We start from the raw sequence: 21,645 nt of genomic DNA on the forward strand, positions 1-21,645 counted from the left end.
AGTCAGAAAGTCTGCAGTGGGGTCTGAAGATTTGTATATATAACAAGTTTCAGGTGAGGTTGATGCCGTTGTTCTGGGTGTAGAGAACCTGGGGAATGGGTAAAGAGGGAATAAATGAGGCTGTTGATTGATAGAACCAACAGCTGAGGGTGAAGGTGGTTGTGGGCTGGAGGTGGAAAGAGAAAGTAGAATTGTGGGGAGCAGAGGGAGAGGAAGACGCAGCATTATTTCTGGAAATGCCAAATCAAGTTTGGAACTTCTTTGAGGCTACTTGTGACGGCAGGATGACATGTCTCTGACACAGTATCTAGTTTACATGGGTCCTGGTGTGACCGAGGCCTCAGCAATTTGCCCTGACTTGCGGTCTCTAGCGTGTGGGGCTTCTCTTCTCTGGGACCCACTGGCCTTCAGCTTCTCTCCACGGTGCAGCTCGCTTCCCCCAGGGTAGGTAAGTCTGTGATTTCCTTTTCTCAGTGCGTGTCTTTTTCCTGACTGTGCTGAGAGCTTCTCCAGAGTGGAGAAGCACTTGCTGGGCTGGGTTCCCTTCTTAAATTGGGCCCACAGGCTCCAGAGCCCTGTTTCATGTAGGCACACCCCTATCTACTCCCTTCCTCAAACTGGAGGAGATTTCTGTGGCTTGGAAGGGCCCTCACAGTTCAAGAGAAAAGCTTCAGGATTTCGATGTTCCCAGGTGAGGCATAATGTCATGCACTTTCCATTAAATCAGACTCCGCTCTTCAGCCTGCTACACATAGTGTTTAAGGACAGTTTAAAAATAAGCCCTAAAAAAAAAAAAAAAAAAAAAGCCCTGAATCGGAACGAACTCATCAAGAAGTACTATCTGTTAATGAAATTGCTTCCTGTTAATTTGAGTTTACAAAATAAATAGTTTCCGATAATCTGGCATTGCTGTTCATGGTTCCCACCTCCCAGAGTGGGCTGCTGGCAGTGGCCTGGGAGGATGGCCCCTGGCAGCCATGGCAACCGCCCCAGAAAACCTGGAGGATGCAACTAATGGGGAGCCTGGGCTTCATTTGTTGACTCCTTGGTCCTTTCCGCAAACATTATCTTGAGTAACCATAGGGCTCTGCCCTGTCCCAAGGATGCAAATATCATCTGGACCCAGAGCTATCTCCCCATAGCGCTTCACTGGGCCCTAGAAATCAACAGGTAATTGAGAGTCAACCTGCAGGGTGGGATTGGAGCTGAGATGTAATGGGTGAGCTGGCGGTGGCTGCATAGGCAAGTAGAGAGAGAAGGGCTGGTGCAGGAGCTGCAGAGGGAAGAGTGTGACCAAAGGTGGGCAGGGATGGGCACACGGCTCTGGATGGAAAGTGAGGGCAAGGAATGCCCAGAGATAAGGGGGTCAGGGGCCAGTGGGTGGAGTCACATAAAATGCCCCTCCCAGGATGCCTTTTTGCAGCCATTATTTTATATGGGAGTTCAAGGTCTTTCAAAATTGAGGACGGTAAGCACCACCAGACGAGGGTGCTGGGAGCAAGGTCAGATTCTAGGAAAGGCCACAGAGCTCCATGAGAGGGTCTATAAAGCGAGCTGGAATCTGGCCTGGTGATGGAGGAGCGGGGAGCTGCACGCCCTCACCCTGCCCCCCTGCAGCTCGAGGTTACCTTGGTGTGTGCGTGGTGACAGCCGGCCCCCAGGCACCTTTGCCCAAGCGTGGCTCTCTTGAACAGGCAGGACAAATGGGTGGGTGGTTCAGTGGGTGTCATCTATGTGGGGCCTGTGCTGATGCCTGGCATCCATTATAGGATGTGGTGGGTAAGTCATCCATGCACGCAGCTTCCTGGGGGAGGTCCCAAGCACTTGGGGAGGGACTTCCTGGGCTTGGGGCCTTGTATCTTTCTTAAGAGACAAAAATGGCCTTGATTCTCTCCTGAGGGTGTTGAGAAGCCCTGGTAAGTTTCTAAGCAAAGACACAGTTTGTCTGATTTGCACTGTAGAGACGTCTGGCAGTTTGTGGGGAGAGAGCAGGAGGGGACGGACTGGCAGCAGTGGGGCTGGTGAGGGTCTCAGGTGAGGCCCAGTGGGTGGGCTGCGGGGTCAGGGCAGAGGGCCATTATCTCTGGGAAATAGCAATCCTGGGGCTGGGTGCTTTACTGTGAAGGTGGGTGGCCAGAGATCTGGCCAGGTTTCTGTGGTTAGGTGGGGGCTCACGTGTGCTACGAGTAGAATTAGAAGGAATCAATCTGCCTTTTAGGAAACGCACAGTGTTATATGTTAAGAAAACACAGTACATGTTCAGAGTGGGGATCCTGTGAGCCACAAGTGGGACAATCTGTTGGGGATGTGTCTTCTTTTCAGACCACCTCCTCCAAGTCCTGGCCCTTTGGCAGAGGGAGTTGAGGGTAAAAGATGAGGCCTGGGGGATTCTGTGGGAGGAGACACCTTGATAAGGATGCCAGTGGCTTGCCGAAGATGGCCATGGAGGGGGGTTCAGGCCCTTGGGTCTCTGGAAGTGCCAAGGACATGCTGGCTATTTGCTCTCCTAGTTCAACTCCCCAGTTTCCAACGTTCAGTATAAAATGGGTTTGGCTGAGGTTTCTCCCCCATGCATAATTGCAATTATGCAATTGAGCACTGACAGCTGGGTGACCTCCTCTTTTCTCTGCAGGGAGCAGGGAAGAGGAACACCTGCCCTGGGTCTTGGAGAGACCAGTCCAGCGCAAGAGAGTCAGGCATCCCAGTTGCTGTTCCTGGTTGGAAAACATGGGTAAGTCATCTTTGGGGACAGTTACTTCTATTTTCATGCCAGTTTTGAGCCTTTCTTTTCTTTAAAAAAAATTATTTTTGGCTGTTCTGGGTCTTTGTTGCTGTGGGGGCTTTTCTCTAGCTGCGGTGAGAGAAGGCTATTCTTTGTTGTGGGGTGCAGGCTTCTCATTGCAGTGGCTTCTTGTTGCAGATCACAGGGCTCCAGGGCACGTGGGCTGAGCATTGCGACCCCCGGACTCTAGAGCATAGGCTAAGTAGTTGTGGCACGTGGGCTTAGTTGCTCCACAGCATGTGGGATCTTCCCGGACCAGGGATCGAACTGTGTTCCCTGCTTTGGCAGGCAGATTCTTAACCACTTGACCACTAGGGAAGCCCCTTGAGTCTTTCTGTTCTTATTTCATAGGTCCTCCTGGTGGTGATTAAATTTCCTTTGTTTTCAGCCATATTTGTTAGAATGGCTCAGTTAACAATGTCACCAAAAACAGGGGACCATGTGAACAACTTAGTAGGATCTTTTACGAGGACTGGAGGAGGCTCATGTTGGGGGGTGGCCCTGCGTCTGACCAGCTATAGTCCCAGTGACAATGGGGGTATTGATTTCCTGGGGCTGCTGTCACAACGTCCCTCATGCTGGGAACTTATATGACTGAGGAACGATTCTCTCACAGTTCTGGGGGCCAGAAGTCTGAAATCAAGGCATGGACAGGGCTGGTTCCTTCTGAGGCTGTGGTGGAGAATCTACCTGTGATGCTCTCCTGGCTTCTGATGGCCTCAGGTGTTCCTTACCTGTGGATGGTGTTCTTCCTGTGTCTACATTGTTTTCCCTCCATGTGGGTCTGCCTCTGTGTCCACATTTCCCCTTTTTATAAGGATTAGGGTTTACTCTAATGAACTCATTTCACTTTGTAAGGGCTCTGCTGCTGCTGCTGCTGCTAAGTTGCGTCAGTCGTGTCCGACTCTGTGTGACCCCATAGACGGCAGCCCACCAGGCTCCCCCATCCCTGGGATTCTCCAGGCAAGAACACTGGAGTGGGTTGCCATTTCCTTCTCCAATGCATGAAAGTGAAAAGTGAAAGTGAAGTCGCCCAGTCGAGTCTGACTCTTAGCGACCCCATGGACTGCAGCCCACCAGGCTCCTCCGTTCATGGGGTTTTCCAGGCAAGAGTACTGGAGTGGGGTGCCATTGCCTTCTCCGTTGTAAGGGCTCTATTAGATCCTAATGTTGGGAAAGATTGACGGCAAAAGGAGAAGGGGGCAGCAGAGGATGAGGTGGTTAGATAGCACCACCGACTCAATGGACATGAATTTGAGCAAACTCTGGAATAGTGGAGGACAGAGGAGCCTTGTGTGCTACAGTCCATGGGGTCACAAAGAGTTGGACATAATTCAGTAACTGAACAACAACAGATTTCCAAATAAGGTACCATTCTGAGGTATTGGGTTTAGGACTTCACACTATCCTTTTGTGAAGGACACAATCAACCCACAAGTGGCCCCTTTATGTGTGAATTTCTCAGGGACTTCAAGGTACATCTGCTCAGAGACGAGGGTGGGTTGACTGGGTTTCTGGGATTGCCCCGTGAGCAGGTCCACGGGCTGGTCCCTCAGCAAGGGTCTCCGGGTTTGAGCAGAATGTCAAACTTTGCTATTGAGAATTCTGGCCTGGGGGCACCACTTTCCCAGACTCTCTTTTCTGTGTCCATCCTACCCCCACACCCCTGACTTGCTCTGTGGGCAGTTGTATGAGGAGGCACATGTGAGCAGGGCTGGCTTCCTAGAGACCCTGCTGTGGGTGGCCCAGGAAACTTCCAGAGAAGCAGGAATAACTCTAAGTGTAAGTCACATCCAAATGTGCAAGAATCCACCTTCCTAGTTGGCCTGTATATATGTGCCAAGAATCAGGCTGGTTTGGGTTCTGGAAGGGTGGTCTACTGGTCCAGGTTTGGGTCATCTGAAGTATCAGCACTAGAGGGCAGAGGCTGTTGGCCCCTATGACCTGTGCCCTGGGGTCGTCGGAGGTGGGCCCTGGGGCCTGTCCTCTGCTGCGCTTTGGGTCCGTTTGTTTTCATATTGTTGTTCCTGGGGTTTCAGAGTGATCACCAGGACCCCAGCCCCACATGTAGCCTTGGCTTCAGAAACCTGAGACCTAAAGGCAACAAATGAATTTCAGATGTAGATCTTGCTGCATTTAACATTTATGAGTGGCAATGAAAGAGAAGGTTGGAATGTATCTGCAGTTCTCAACCACAAGCTATAATTTTACACACTCAAACATCTGTTTTAAGATCATAGCAGTGAGTGTTGGGTAATTGGCTCTCTTTGGTCCTGGACCCATCAGTTAGGCCTCATCAACTTTATCATAAATTCTCAGGGACTTGTTAGTAAACAACATTTGGGGAGCCCGATACTGCCACATTGCAGCCAGGGAGTCTGAAGCATCTGCCTGTCAGTGTGCTAGTCCAGGAGCTGCCAACGTGGGGCGCCTGGGGCAGGAGGTGGGGAGAGAAGTTACATCTGCCTGGGAAGGAGGCAGTGGAAGGGGAGGCGAGGGTGGTGGGGGTTCCCAGTGCCTCATGCACTTGGGATTTGGGTGCAGAAATATTTGATACGGCCTGGAGGATGAGGGAAAAGGTGGATGGTCTTGGAACTAGACAGACCTGCCTCAGTCCTGACTCTACCATGCACCAGCTGGGTGACTCTGGCAAGGCTCTGCGAAATAGAGGTAATGAGGAGTAACAAGACTGTGTGTGAGGCTCACCATTCTGGCCACACAGTGAGACCCCACAAAGTAGAATATTAGTACTGGGAAGTGAAGGGAGGGGGCTGAACCAAAGAGCTGGGAGTCGGGCGGATGGTTGTCCACAGGAGCAGTTGAGGGCGCTGGGTTTGGTGGGTTCCATACGGCTGCCTCCTTATGGCAGGTGCGGACCTGCACAGGAGACGGACTAGGTGCTGGCCGTGCACGGCTGTCTGGCTGGGAGAGTGGGCAGTGTCCCCCCTGTATTGCAGGGTCCTTCCTGGCTCATCCGGGCCTCCGTGCTAGCAGTCACATTGCTCTCCTGGTCATTTGGACAGACCCTTCATCCACTGACTGGCCCACCCACCCTGACTCGACTCCTGCAGGGCCAGAGGTGCCGGGAAAGGCCCAGTAGGAGTTGTTGTTGGGGGTGGGGGCCCTGAGATGCGTGGTGCTCAATGTCCTTTATCTGGGGGTGGGTTCTGCTGTGCCTCCTCTTTGTGTCCTGTGGTGGGGCATTCCCAGGATGCAGGAATGATGGGGATCCAACAGTTCTGCACTCCAGGGTTTGAGGTGCTGTGGGGCAGAGGGATTGGCCAGTGTGGGGCCTCTCTTTTGGCCCATTGACCTTGGCACAACTCATCTGGTGGACCTGCCTGGAATAACTGGGGCTGGGGAGGTTCCTCTGGGGAGTGCATGGCCCAAGACAGCTCAGCATTCCCTCATCATCATGGCAAGCTTCAATCTGCCCTCCTTCATGGGTTGGCAGGGAGCGATCAGAAATTCCTGAAGCCAGTTTGCTCCAGAGCACCCTTGTGACTGGTCAGACAACACTGAGCACAAAGGCTGGTGCCCCTGTGACTCAGCCCTGGAAACTGCAATTAGCTTCCTGATTTGTGAAATGGGATAAGCACAGAATCTACCTGTGGAGACTAAACAAGATAGTGTATGTCAGTGCTTACTGCCACACCTGGCCCCTGCTGCTGCTAAGTCACTTCAGTCATGTCCGACTCTGTGAGACCCCATAGACGGCAGCTCACGAGGCTCCCCCATCCCTGGGATTCTCCAGGCAAGAACACTGGAGTGGGTTGCCATTTCCTTCTCCAATGCATGAAAGTGAAGAAGACGCTCAGTCGTGTCCGACTCTTAGCGACCCCATGGACTGCAGTCTACCAGGCTGCTCCGCCCATGGGATTTTCCAGGCAAGAGTACTGGAGTGCGTTGCCACTGCCTTCTAGAATTACACTATTGCAATCATTGATCATATATCGAAACATGCATTTGATCAACTGCTTCAAGTCTAGTCATCATTTCTGTTGAAGGCTCAGTCATATACTTAGTAATACAAAAATAATTCTGTGAAACAAGCAAAATACAAATGGTATAGTTAATAACATTAGTGGAATTAAAAGTAAATATTTTAGCCATGAGCCTCCGACACCAGTTGTTTTTTAAAGATTGTCAAGACTAGGGAATGGGTCACTTAGAGCAGAAATCTGATTTTTCATGTGGTTCAAAGGTGTTACATTAAAGGAATTATCAGGAACAAAAATACAGCATTCAGTTTGAATTATAGCACAGATATCTCCCTGAGATGCTGTAAGGTGTCAAGGGTCTTGCAGTTGGGTAGCATTGCCTTTCTCATCATAGAGATCTCAGAATTCAATAGGCTAATAGCCTGGTTACTATCATTTAAATCTTATGAAAGTTGTCAAGGCTTCAGTTCAGTTAAGTCGCTCAGTCATATCTGACTCTTTGTGACCCCATGAATCGCAGCATGCCAGGCCTCCCTGTCCATCACCAACTCCTGGAGTTTACTCAAACTCATGACCATCGAGTCGGTGATGCCATCCAGCCATCTCATCCTCTGTCGTCCCCTTCACCTCCTGCCCTCAATCTTTCCCAGCATCAGGGTCTTTTCCAATGAGTCAACTCTTTGCATGAGGTGGCCAAAGTACTGCAGTTTCAGCTTTAGCATCAGGCCTTCCAATGAACACCCAGGACTGAACTCCTTTAGGATGGACTGGTTGGACCTCCTTGCAGTCCAAGAAACTCGCAAGAGTCTCCTCCAACACCACAGTTCAAAAGCATCAATTCTTCAGTGTTCAGCTTTCTTCACAGTTCAACTCTCACATCCATACATGACCACTGGAAAAACCATAGCCTTGACTAGACGGACCTTTGTTGGCAAAGTGATGTCTCTGCTTTTTAATATGCTATCTAGGTTGGTCATCGGAGAAGGCAATGGCATCCCACTCTAGTACTCTTGCCTGGAAAATCCCATGGACGGAGGAGCCTGGAGGGCTGCAGTTCATGGGGTCGCTGAGGGTCAGACACAACTGAGTGACTTCACTTTCACTTTTCACTTTCATGCGTTGGAGAAGGAAATGGCAACCCACTCCAGTGTTCTTGCCTGGAGAATCCCAGGGGCAGGGGAGCCTGGTGGGCTGCCGTCTATGGGTTCACACAGAGTCAGACACGACTGAAGTGACTTAGCAGCAGCAGGTTGGTCATAACTTTCCTTCCAAGGAGTAAGCATCTTTTAATTTCACGGCTGCAATCACCATCTGCAGTGATTTTGGAGCCCCCCAAAATAAAAAGTCAGCCACTTTCCCCACTGTTTCCCCATCTATTTCCCATGAAGTAATGGAACCAGATGCCATGATCTTAGTTTTCTGAATGTTGAGCTTTAAGCCCACTTTTTCACTCTCCTCTTTCACTTTCGTCAAGAGGCTTTTTAGTTTCCCGTCACTTTCTGCCATAAGGGTGGTGTCATCTGCATATCTGAGGTTATTGATATTTCTCCTGGCAATCTTAGATTTGTCAAGGCTTAAATATGATCAATTTCATCCTCCAACCCCATTGAAGGCACACACACCCAGAAGCTGCTACATGGTCATACCAGTAAAATACAGATCTTTGTCCCATTGGGATCATACCGAGGGTAGATTGGTTGGGGTTATCTGTAATTTGTTAACATGTATGACCTTAAATTCATGGGAATCCCAGGCTATACCTTCGTATCATCCCTGTAGTCCTAAATAAATGTTAACTCTTCTTACTCCTCAGGTTACATGAGGCAGATTGGCATTCAGTGTGAGATCAAACCCACCTGGGTCTCAATTGTGAAAAAATTCTCTTGGTGAGGCATAAGCATACAGACTCTGGTGTGGGGCAGGGCCCAGTTCAAATCCTGTCCCTGTCACCTGTGTGACCTTGGGACTGTGACTAACCTCTCTGAGGCTCCACTTACTCATCCACAAAATGGGCACAAGAACATTGTCTATCTCATAGGCTTGTTGTAAGGAGTAGATGAAATAGACTCAGTAAGTGTCTGGCTCAGTGAATGTCAGTTTCATTGTTAGGAACTTGTTTATTCACATCAAGGGAACAGTTTTTTTCTGAACGCTGCTCCTCCCCCTCACATCTCCCTGGTCCATGGAGAGGAGATGAATGTACATGACGGAGGAGATGAATGTACATGACGGAGGAGATGAACCTTGTCGGCATGTGGCACAGACAGGGGGATGGACTGAGGCCAAAATAATCATGGAGAAAGCCCCTCCCTTTTTCCATGATTAGCATACATCTGTATTTTTATCACCCTAACTCTAAACTACCACAGAAGACCTTAGATCTCGTGGCATAGGACTGTGGTTATAATTAGTTTTTAGGTATTTACAGATCTGAGAGGGGAAAAAAAGATGGTTTTTGCCCTAAGTGGGAAGTGAGTGGCAGGAGAGGCCAGCTTGGCATGGAACTCAGGGCACAGTGTCTGCCAGCTGAATTCCAGGGCACCCTCACAGGCAGCTGGGGCTCTGAGCCTACCCTTCCCAGGCCTCACTCTGGGGCGGCTCCATGCTGCTCTCTGGAAGTCTGGCTCCCCAGGGGAGTGTGTAAGATCTCTGCTTTCCATCAATAATACGGATTTATCTTATGTGATCTCCTCAAAGACCCCAGAAGGTGCCAGGGTCCCCCTGGCAGATGAGGAAATGGGACTCAGTCTCTGGTCCCTGCCCTGCCCCCTCCCCCGAATGGGGATGACTGGGAATCACCCAGGGGAGCTGTCACTCTCCCTGGCTTAGCGTGTGCTCATCATCCATCAACTGGCTTTTTAAAAAAATAAGTTAAAATATATTAAAATATTTAAAAAATATTTAAAGAAAAAAAATTATTTGTTTGGCTGCACCAAGGCTTAGTTGTGCCCCAACTGTCCCATCAGAGGTTCTTTTGTTCACTCTGACTTTACTGGTTTGCTCAGGCTTACTGGGACTGCTGTTGGTGTTCACTGTAACAGCAACCCTCTCAACTCCTGTAATCTCCGGTGTGGCATGTGGGATCTAGTTCCCTGACCAGGGATTGAACCCAGGTGCCCTGCATTGGGAGCACAGAGTCTCTGCCACTGGACCACCAGAGAAATCCCCCTACACTTGGTTTTGCATCTGGGGTTTGTGATGCCATTTCTGTGGCCAGCAGCCTGCTCCACAGGGGCCCATATGGTTCCTGGCTCGCTTCCTCAGGTTTCTGGCCATCCTGGGTTCCTCTAAGTGAAAATGAATCCCCACAGTTGCTCTTTCCCATCACCCTGTTTGTCTCCTTCGTGGTTTTATCACAAGAGATGCAGAGTGAGGGGGCTGAGAGAGAGAGGGCTTAGAACTAGACACATCTGTGTGTGTTGTTCCTGACCCTCCATGGACTGAGTGACCTTGGATGAGTTATTTAATCCCTCAGTGCCTCCTGTGTAAAATGGAGATAATAGAACTTTCCTCGTAGGATCAGATGAGTTAATACATGTAAAATACTGAGAACAGTGCCTGCCATTAGCATCAATGCTCAGGGAGTGTAAGCTATCATGATTATTATCACAGTCTGTACTCATCTTATTTGCTAGTATCATAGCTACTAGACTGTAAGCTCCCGGAAGGCAGGAACCACAGTCTCACCTAATCTCTGCTGTACTCCAATGCTTATGACACACCCAGGATGACGTGGGTGGTCCACAGGAGCTGAGTGAATAAAGCAGCAGGACCAAGGTCATCTCAGTGGATGGGAGAGTTCAGGCCTCAAGTGACGGAGGCCTATTTCAGGGCCTGGGCTTTGTTCACTCCCCACTGACATTCCTAGGTAAAAACATCCTAAACTATTTAAACTCAACAGTTCCTGTTCAATTTTACGCCTTTCCTCAGGAAAGTAATTTATAGAGGAAAATAAAAGGGTGTCCTTCCTTGCTGAATCAAGCTTGGCATCAGCTCTGCTGTAGCAGGAAAGTGGCTTGGTCACTGGTGTTGGGGGTGGGATGGAAACAGCGGCAGGCTTGTCCTTTCCTTTCCCTTTGTTCAATACAAAGCTTATCTGTGCCAACAAAAGACCCTCAGTGATGCTGGTGCCATCTGCCTTGTCCTGGTCCTCTGGTGCTAGTATTCCCATGCGGGTCTGAGAAAGGGCTGGCCTTTTTCCAGGGGTCCATTCTAGCCCAGCCTGGTGCTTAAATCTTGGAAGTGCAATGGGGAGGGGACACTTGGGCAAGGAAGGAGGGGACTTTGGAGTGTGGTCCCATGGCCAGGTGGCCTCAGGGTGTGACTGGTCCAGTCCATGTAGGGGGGTCATTAGGAGATGTTGGCATCTGCCCACCTAGGCAGGAGGAGAGACAGGCAATGGTGCCTGGCTGCCTCGTCTTGGACAGTTCATTTAACCTCTGTGAGTCTCAGTGTGTAAAGTGGATACAGGAGTCCTGCCTTCTCCCCTTCCCCACACCACACTTCTAGAGCTCTAGAGACACCAGGGCCTGTGATACCACAGTTCAGGGACCATCTGGGAGATGAACTGGGGTCTCCCTCCTGGCAGCAACCCTGAAGTTTCCACATAGCTAGGGGGCTGAACACCCTCTCTGATCCTCCTCTGGGAGTGTTTCTGGGCAGGAGGGTGATAAGGTGGATAAGAAGGGCCTGCTTGGCCATGTCTCTTTGTTTGTTAGTCACTCAGTGGTGTCTGACTCTTTGTGGCCCCGTGAACTGTAGCCCACCAGGCTCCCATGTCCATGGGATTTCCCAGGCAAGAATACTGGAGTGAGTTGCCATTTCTTTCTCCTGGGGATCTCTCTGACCCACAGATCAAACCTGAGTCTCTTGCACTGGCAGGCAGATTCTTTACCACTGAGCCACCAAGGAAGCCCTTCGGCCATGTCTTATTTAGTGGGCAGAGCTGTTCTGTTTGAAATGTGTAGGCCTGTCTTCACCATGTCCTGAGCTTTGGGGGCTCAGTCCAAACTCCAACCCAGGAAAATTCCATTGACATCAAGTTCTCCTCTTTCCCAGGACACCTGCCTGCTCAGGGAACAACTGTTTCTAGGGCTTGATCCTTCCTCTCTATGGGCCTGGCTGGGCTCCTTCATCAGGGCCTGAAGTCCAAGGGCAGAGAATTTGAGCTGGGCCTGGTTGGAGTGAGGGGAGTGAAACTCAGGCTTGAGCCTTCCCTTGTCCCTCACCTGCTCTGAGCCAGTGTCCCTGAGACTTAGGTGCTGCTGGCCCATGTCCACATCTCCTTGTTGCCGATGGGGCCGCAGACTCACTTGTCTGATTTATGTCTAATAGCCTCCTGGTTTATACCTTTTCTCAGCAGTTTAATAATGATCCATAAATCTGTCTCCATGAACTTAGATTTAGAAGGTCTGAGTCTCTGAAGACCAGTTTGATTTTTACAAATTTTGTAAAGTAACTGGGGGATTTAAACTCTCCAGACTGGCCCATTTTCACACTTTTTTTTTTTTTTTTTTGACCCTTAGCCCATTGGGAATCGCTTCCCAGCATGATCTCCCCATGTATTTTGTGATTGACCTTTATGTCCGTGAACACATTGAGTCTGGGATCATGATGGTATCTGGGTTGTGTTCTCATTTGCTCCAACTGCTGGGCTCTGGTCGGTCCCTGGGGCCCTGCTGACCCTGGTTAGATCCTCCTGGTTCTGAAGGCATGTCTTCTCTCCCTGGAGTCTCTTTCTTGGGTATTTCAGGTTCATGCCTGTGGCCCTGATGTCCTGCTGCACTGCAGGGTTTGTAGAAGAGGAGGTCCTGGTTTTGCTTTATAGCCCTCTTCTCTCTTACACCCTGGTTGAATCATAGGGGACAGAGTTGATCACATCATCAGCCTTGATCTCTGGGTTAAGTTCGTCATGCCTGATTGTTTTTCTCCCAGGACAAGTCCTCTTCTGGGAGATACTTCAGTGTCTCAGCAGCTGGACACCCAGGGAGCTCATTGTACTCTGTTGTCAAGCTCGCTGGTTATGAGCCCAGCCAGGCTTAGCTTGAAGTATCTCCCCCTACCCATGGTTTTTGCTGGGGATTGTTCAGGGAGGATGTTTTTCCTCTGAAGGATGTTGACAGGCCTGAATGATGAGAGCTGTATGTGGAGTGGGCACAGACAAGGATAGGTGGAGCTGCCCTGGGTGAACAGGCAGTTCTGCTTAGTGGTCCCCAAATTTCTGAGAGAGAAGCCTATTGCTTCTTTTTTTAAAATTTAAATGTTAATTAATTTTTGGAAAGGTCGATGCCTTATTTTTATTTATTTTTTTACTTTTTTTAATTGAAATATAGTTGATTTACAGTTCTGTGTTAATAACTGCTGTATGGTAAAATGGATTCAGTTATATATATAATTATATATTAATAACATAATATATACATTTAATGTTATTTATATATTATATAAATTATAGATTTAATATATCAAATTATATATATTATATATTAAATATAATATATATATATTTCTTTTAATACTCTTTTCCATTATGGTTTATTATAGGACATTGAATTTAGTAGGACCTAGTTGCTTATCCACTGTAGACATAAAAGCTTGTATCTGCTAACACCAGCCTCCCACTCCATCCCACGGCCAAATCCCTCTCCCTTGGCAGCCACTGGTATATTCTCTATGAGTCTGTTTGTTTCATGGATAGGTTCATTTATGTCATATTTAAATTACACATCTAAGTGATGTCATATGGCGTTTGTCTTTCTCTTTCTGAAAGACTTTACTTAGTATGATAATTTCTAGTTGAACCCATGTTGCTGCAGATGCCACTAGTTTGTTCTTTTTTATGGCTGAGTAGTATTCCATTGTATAAATGTATCACATCTTCTTTATCCATCTGTTGATGAACATTTAGTTTGTTTCCATATCTTGGCTATTGTGAACTTAGAATGTGAACATAGAATATTGCTGCTATGAACATATGGGTGCATGTATCTTTTTGAATTATAATTTTCTCTGGATAGATGCCCAGGAGTGGGATTTTTGGATCACAGGGTAATTCTAGTTTACATTTTTAAGAATTCCATACTGTTTTCCACAGTGGCTGCCCCAACTTACATTCCCAACAACAGCCCAGGAGGGTTCTTTTTTCTCAATATCCTCTCTAGCATTTGTTATTTGTAGACTTTTTTTTTTTCATCTATCATTTTATTTTTTAATTTTTTTTTTTTTTTTTACTTTACAATATTGTATTGGTTTTGCCATACATCTGGCCATGCTGACTAATGTGAGAGGGTACCTCATTGTAGTTTTGATTTGCACTTCTCTCTCTCTCTCTTTCCTGGCTGTGTTGGATTTTTGATGCCATGTAGGGAATTTCTCGGAGAAGGAAATGGCACCCCACTCCAGTACTCTTGCCTGGAAAATCCCATGGATGGAGGAGCCTGGTGGGCTGCAGTCCATGGGGTTGCTAAGAGTTGGACATGACTGAGCGACTTCACTTTCCCTTTTCACTTTCATGCATTGGAGAAGGAAATGGCACCCCACTCCAGTGTTCTTGCCTGGAGAGTCCCAGGGATGGGGGAGCCTGGTGGGCTGCTGTCTATGGGGTCGCACAGAGTCGGACATGACTGAAGGGACTTAGCAGCAGTAGCAGCAGGGAATTTCTTGAGTTGTACCGAGTGGGGTCTATGCTCTAGTTGTGGAGTGTGGGTTTCTTGTTGCAGTGGGTTTTCTTGTTGTGGAGCACAGGATCTAGGCACACGCCTTCAGTAGTTGAGGCTTGAAGGCTCCAGAGAGTAGGCTCTGTAGTTGTGGTGCATGGGCTTAGGTGCTCTGCAACATGTGGGATCTTCCTGGACCAGGGATTTAAGTTCCCTCCATTGCAAGGTGGGTTCTTAACCACTGGGCCACAAGGGAAGCCCCAGCATTTCTCTAATGATTAGCAAGTTTGAGCATCTTTTTCATGTGCCTATTGGCCATCTGTATGTCTTCTTTGGAGAAATGTCTATTTAGGTCTTCTGCCTGTTTTTTTTTTGGGCCCATTTAAAAATTTTTGTTGTTGTTGAGTTGTATGACATTAATATTTTGGAAATTAAGCCTTTGTCAGTTATTTGCAAATATTTCTCTCATTTGTTAGGTTGTCTTTTCATTTATTTTATGGTTTGCCACGCGAAAGCTTATAAGTTTGATTAGGTCCCATTTGTTTATTTTTGTTTTTATTTCTCTTGCCTTGGGAAACTGATCCAAGAACACACTGGTACAATTTATGCCAGAGAATGATTTGCCTATGTTCTCTTCAAGCAGTTTCATGGTGTCATGTCTTATGTTTAAGTCTTTAAGCCATTTCAAGTTTATTTTTGTGCATGGTATGAGGGTGTGCTCTAGCTTCACTGATTTACATACTCCTTCCAACTTTGCCAACATCACTTGCTGAAGACTGTCTTTTACCATTGATTATTCTTCCCTCCCTTATTGAAGATTAACTGACCATAGGTGTGTGGGTTTATTTCTGGGGTCTCTATTCTATTCCATTGAAACACATGTCTGTTTTTCTGACAATACCACACTGTTTTGATTACTATAGCTTTGTAGTATTATCTGAAATTTGGGAGGGTATGCCTCCTGTTTTGTTCTTTTTCTTCAGGATTGCTTTGGTAATTCTTCTTTTATGGCTCCAAATGAATTTTAGGATTATTTGTTCTAGTTCTGTGAAAAATGTCATAGATAATTTGATATGGATATCATTAAATCTGTGGATTATTTTGGTTAGTAAGACCATTTTAACAGTATTAATTTTTCCAGTGGATATCTTTCCATTTCTTTGAATCATCTTCAGTTTCTTTTTTAATATTTTATAGTTCTCAGTGAATAAGTTTTTCACTGTCTTGGTCAGGTTTATTCCTATGTTTTTTTTAAGTGCAATTTTAAAAGTTTTTTTTTTTTTTTTTTTTTTACATTCTCTTTGTGATATTTCATTGTTGATGTAAAGAAAGGCAACTGATTTCTGTATGTTATTTTTGTATCCTGCTACCTTGCTGAATTTGTTTATCAGTTCTAGTGGTTTTTATGTAGAGTCTTTTGGGTTTTCTATATACAATATTACATCATCTGCATTTAATGGCAATTTTGCCTCTTCCCTTTGGATGCCTTTTACTTCTTTTTCTTGTCAATTGCTGTAACTAGGACTTCCAATGCTATGTTGAATAGAAGAGGTGAGAGTGAGTGGATTTGTCTTGTTCCAGGTTTTAGCAGGAAGGCTTTCAATTTTTCACCATGAGTATTATACTGGCTGTGAGTTTCTCATAAATAGCTTTTATTATGTTGAGATATGTCCCTTCTATACTGACTTTAGTAAGAGTTTTTTTCCTATCATGAATGAATGTTTAATTTTGTCAAATGCTTTTAATGCATCTTTTGAGATGATTATGTGATTTTTATCTTTTCTTTTGCTTATGTAGTATATCACATTGATTTGTGCACGTTGAACCATACTTGTGAACTTGGGATGAATCCCTTTTGGTCATGGTGTATAATCTTTTATATATGTTGTTGGATTCATTTGCTAATATTTTGTTGAGAATTTTTGTATCTCTAGTCATCAAAGATATTGGCCTATAATTTTCTTTTTTGGTGGTGTCTTTGATTTTTGTATCAGGGTGATGATGGCTTCATAGTATGTCTTTAAACTGTTCCCTCCTTTTCAATTCTTTGGAAGAGTTTGAGAAGGATTGGTATAAGTAGAATTTGCCTGTGAAGCCACCTGGTTGTGGGCTTTTTTGGTAGGGAGTTTTAAAATTACAGATTCTATTTCACTTTTAGTGATCAAATTATCTATTTTTATTCAATTTTGGTGGACTGTATGTTTCTAGAAACTTGTCCATTCTTCTAGGTTGTTGAATTTTTTGGCATATAATTGTTCATAATATACCCTTATGGTTTTTTGTATTTCTGCAGTATCAGTTGTTATGTCTCCTTTCTCATTTCTTTTTTAAAAAGTTTACTTATTTTTAGTTGAGGGATAATTGCTTTACAGTATTGTGTTGGTTTCTGCCATACATCAACATGAATCAGCCATAGGTATATATGTCTCCTCCCTCTTGAACTTTCCTCCCACCTCCCACCCCATCCTATCCGTCTAGGTTGTCACAGAGCACCAGTTTGGGCTCTCTGAGCTGAGTCATACAGCAAATTCTTACAGGCTGTTTATTTTATCTATGGTAATGTATATGTTACCATGCTACTCTCTCCATTCATCCCACTCTTTTCCCCCACTGTGTCCGCAAGTCTGTTTTCTGTGTCTGCGTCTCCACTGTTGCCCTGCAAATAGGTTCATCAGTACCATCTTTCTGGATTCCATATATATGCATTCGTATGGGATATCAGTTTTTCTCTTTCTGACTTACTTCACTCTGTATAATAGGCTCTAGGTTCAACTACCTCATTAGAACTGACTCAAATATGTTCCTTTTTATGGCTGAGTAAGGCACTGGTGCCCACCCCAGTATTCTTGCCTGGAAAATCCTGTGGACGGAGGAGCCTGGTAGCCTGCAGTCCATGGGGTTGCTAGGAGTCGGACACGACTGAGCGACTTCACTTTCACTTTTCACCTTCATGCATTGGAGAAGGAAATGGCAACCTACTCCAGTGTTCTTGCCTGGAAAATCCCAGGGATGGGGGAGCCTGGTGGGCTGCCGTCTATGGGGTCGCACAGAGTTGGACACGACTGAAGCGACTTAGCAGCAGCAATATTCCACTGTATATATATGTATCCCATAGCTTCTTTATCCATTTCATCTGTCAATGGATATCTAGGTTGCTTCCATGTCCCAGCTATTGTAAATAGTGTGCAGAGAACATTGGGATACATATATTTTTTTCAATCATGGTTTTCTCAGGGTCCTTTTTCATTTCTTATTTTGTTTATTTGGGTTCCCTCTTTTCCTGGCAAGCCTGGCTAGAAGTTTGTCAGCTGGTTTATCCTTTCAAAGAACCAGCTCTTGATTTTATTGATTTTTTTTTTTCCTCTTTAAAAAAATGTCTCATTTGTTTCATCTCTGATTTTTGATTTTTATTATTTCCTTTCTTCTCCTGACTTTAGGTTTTATTTGTTCTTTTTCTAATTCTTCTAAGTGGTAGACTAGGTTGTTTTTTTGAGTTTTTTGTTTGTTTTTGAGGAAAGCCTATATTGCCATAAACTTCCCTTTAAGAATCCCTTTAACAATAAGTATTGTGCCCCCAGCTTTCTTGTTATTTCCATTAGAATGAAATATCTTTTTCTATCCTCTCATTTTCAATCTATGAGTGTCCTTTGCCCTAGTGTGGGTCTCTTGGAGGCACAACATTATAGGCTCTTTTTTAAAAAAATCCAATCTGTGTCTTTTGATTGGAGCATTTAGTCCATTGGCATTTAAGGTAATTATTGATATGTATTGTCATTTTTGTTTTCCCATTGATTTTACATTTCTTTGTCTTTTTCCTTTTGTTGTTTGATTTTCTTCTGTATTATACTGATTTTCTCTTCTTTTTGCTTTTAGTGAATCTATTGTATGTTTTGAATTGTGATTATCCTGTTTTTCAAGTATGCTAACCCCTTCCAATCTCTGATTGCATTAGACCAGTTGTCGTATAGGCTCAAACACATTCTCTGAAAAGAGCCCCGACATTTTCTTAGTCTCCTTCCCCACATTTTATGATTTTGATGTCCTCTTTTATGTCTTTGTGTTCATCCTTCAGCTTTCATTGTGTTTATCATCACTTTCACTGAAATATTTTGGTTTTTTAAAAATGTGTGTACTGGCTTCTTTAATGGTTTACTTTCCAACTGTGATTTTCTCTTTCCTACAGATTCTTCTTTTCTACTTAGAGAAGATCTTTCAATATTTTCTTTAGGATTGGTTTTGTGTTGTATTCTTTTAGTTTTTGCGTGTCTGAGCAATTCACTATTTCTCCTTCTATTCTAAATGAAGGCAGGAGGAGAAGGGGATGACAGAGGATGAGATGGTTGGATAACATCACTGACTTGATGGACATGAGTTTGAGCAAGCTCCAGGCATTGGTGATGGACAGGAAATCCTGGCATGCTGCAGTCCACAGGGTCACAAAGAGTTGAACATGACTGAGTGACTGAACTGAACTGATTCAAAATGATAACATTGCTGGGTAGAGTAGCCTAGTTTGCAGACTTTGCTCTTTCAGGACTTTGAATGTTTCTTGTTACTCCCTTCTGGCCTGTAATGTTTTTGGAGAGAAAACAGCTGGTAACCTTATGGGGGTTCCCTTGTAATTAACTCCTTGTTTTTCTCTTGCTGCATTTAAAAATTCTCTGTTTCTAACTTTTGTCATTAATTTTTTTTTTTTTCGTTTTTGGCTGCACTGTGTGGCATGTGGGATCTTAGTTCTCTGACCAGGGATTGAACCAGCACCCCCTGCACTGGAGGTGTGGATTGGAGGATCTCAACCACTGGACCACTAGGGAAGGTGAAAGTTGCTCATTTGTATCAAACTCTTTGCGACCCCATGGACTATACAGTCCATCGAATTCTCTAAGCTGGAATACTGGAGTGGGTGGGTAGCCTTTCCCTTCTCCAGGGGATCTTCTCAACCCAGGTCTCCTGCATTGCAGGCAGATTCTTTACCAGCTGAGCCACAAGGGAAGCCCAAGGATACTGGAGTGGGTAGCCTATCCCTTCTCCAGCAGATCTTCCCAACCCAGGAATTGAACTGGGGTCTTCTGCACTGCAGGTAGATTCTTTACCAACTGAGCACCAGGGGAACCTTGCCATTTTTATTATAAATGTCTTGGTGTAGGTCTGTTAGGATTTATCTTCTTTGGGATCCTCTGTGCTTCCTGTACCTGCATATCTGTTTCCTCAAATACATTTTTGATCCCATCCCCAGTTCTCTTTCTTCCCCTTTTGTGATACCTTTTATGCATAGATTGGCATGCTTTTTATTGTCCCATAGGTCTCTTACATTGCTTTCATTTTTTTTTTTTTTTGGTTTGGCTGTCTGCCTGCTGTCCTGACTGGGTGATTTCCCTTATTCTATCTTCCAGGTCACTTACTTGTTTTTCTGGATTATTCATTCTGCTATTCATTTCCTTTAGCTCTGCTTTCATTTCAGCAAATAGTTTTCTAATTTTTTCTGATTCTTCTTTATTGTTTCTAATTCCTTTTTTTACAGTATTTTGCATTTCTACTGATAGCCTTTTAAAATTCCTTCAGTAGTTTCTTTATCTCCTTTTTGAAATTGATTTCTATTTAGACTGAAGAGATCTTTTTCATTGTTTGTTCTTTCAGGGGGAATTCTCTTGGTCTTTTATCTTTTATCTTCTGCTTCTTCATTTTACTTATATTTTCTCTTACTCTGTGAGTTTAGGGGAAACAATTATCTACTCTGATCTTGGAGGGCTATCTATATGTGGGGGTGTCTTTGCGTAGCTTCTGTGGGTTTAATATATTTGGAGTGAGGACTCTTTCTAGTATGGATGTCTGTCACTTCTTTCCTCAGCATGTGCTGGTCATTATCCCCCTGAGAAAGGATGAGATGGTTGGATGGCATCACTGACTCAATGAACATGAGTTTGAGCAAACTCCAGGAGATGGTGAAGGACAGAAAAGTCTGGTGTGTTTCAGTTCCTGGAATCGCAAAGAGTAGGACATGACATAGCGACTGAACAACAACAACAGTCCCTTTGATAGGGACTGTGCTGATGTCTGACTCTTTGCAACCCCATGGACTGTAGCCCACCAGGCTCCTCTGTCCATTAAATTCTCCAGGCAAGAATACTGGAGTGGGTAGCCATTCCCTTTTCCAGAGGATCTTCCCAACCCAGGGATCGAGCCCACATTTCCTGCATTGCAGGAAGATTCTTTACCATTTCAGCCACCTGGGAAGATGTGGTGGCTGGTTCCCAGTTCTGAGCTTCTTGGCAGTGGTGGCAGCTCAGGTGTGGCCCCAGAGTATGCAGTGGGAGTGGAGGTAGCTTCTGACTCCTCCTGGAGTCTTCCAGGGTGGTGGTGGCAGCAGTTGGTGACCATTCCTGAAGCCTGAAAGGGAGGCAATCGGAGCTTGTAAGCACTCCTGGTGTCCATGGAGGAGGCAGTGAAGGCACGGGACCACTCCTAACCTCTGGGCAGGAAGTGGTGGAGGCTTGGGACTGCCCATGGACTCCATGCAGGCAGTGTCCTGCTTTTTGTGACCATGCACATGGAGAAAAAGGCTACAACATATGTTCCTCCTCTTCCCTATGCATCCCGCCAAACAATGGTGACTGGTCTCTAAGGCAGCCCAGGATTCCTCCTAGTATACTCAGTTGCGGTCACACTGATTCCAGCCTCCTCAGGTTATTTCCATATAGCCAACCCCAGTCCTTTCCCTGGTTTAATCTTTGAAGCCTGAGTTCTAGCACCCAGCCCTCACCTGCCATGGGGTTTGCACAACTGTTTTGGCTGCCCCAACCCAGCTGCTGTACTCTCCTCTGAGGCTCTGAAGCTCCCTGTCCCAACTGATCTCCCCACCAGTGAGGGGGCTTCCCAGGGTACTGGAACATTTCCTTTCTCACAGTTCCCTCCAAAGGGTGCAGGTTCCAACCTGGATCCTCTCTTGCTTTTTCTTTTTCCTACTAATTACATGGACATTTTCTTGTAGTTTCAGCAGTCTGAGTCTTCTGGCAGAGTTCAATAGCTATTTTGTGAGAATCATGCCACAGGTAGGTGTATTAGGTTGGTGCAAAAGTGATTACAGTTTCAGACCCTGAATTTCAAATCATTATAACTGGGCTCAAACATATCTTTACTAATCAAAGTAGGAGCCATTACAATCAACACATTTTTTGCCAACAAGAAATAAGTTTGTTTATTCCTGTAGCATAAAAATCCACACTTTGGAATTCGACAAACTCTTGGAAAGCATTTTCTGCCTCCTGCT

General features: G+C 45.5%; 1 long non-coding RNA gene across 1 annotated transcript in view; it reads left to right on the forward strand.

The window, feature by feature from the left end:
- Nucleotides 1-1,872: 1,872 nt before the first annotated feature.
- LOC139184159 (uncharacterized) overlaps nucleotides 1,873-21,645 on the forward strand; it is a 154,760-nt gene continuing 134,987 nt past the window's right edge. The window contains exons 1-2 of the long non-coding RNA XR_011567675.1: nucleotides 1,873-1,916; nucleotides 2,633-2,731. This is a non-coding gene — a long non-coding RNA (uncharacterized lncRNA). The remainder of the gene's footprint in view (nucleotides 1,917-2,632; nucleotides 2,732-21,645) is intronic.

Source organism: Bos indicus, chromosome 7 (assembly GCF_029378745.1).
Source record: "Bos indicus isolate NIAB-ARS_2022 breed Sahiwal x Tharparkar chromosome 7, NIAB-ARS_B.indTharparkar_mat_pri_1.0, whole genome shotgun sequence".
Lineage (NCBI taxonomy): Eukaryota > Metazoa > Chordata > Mammalia > Artiodactyla > Bovidae > Bos > Bos indicus.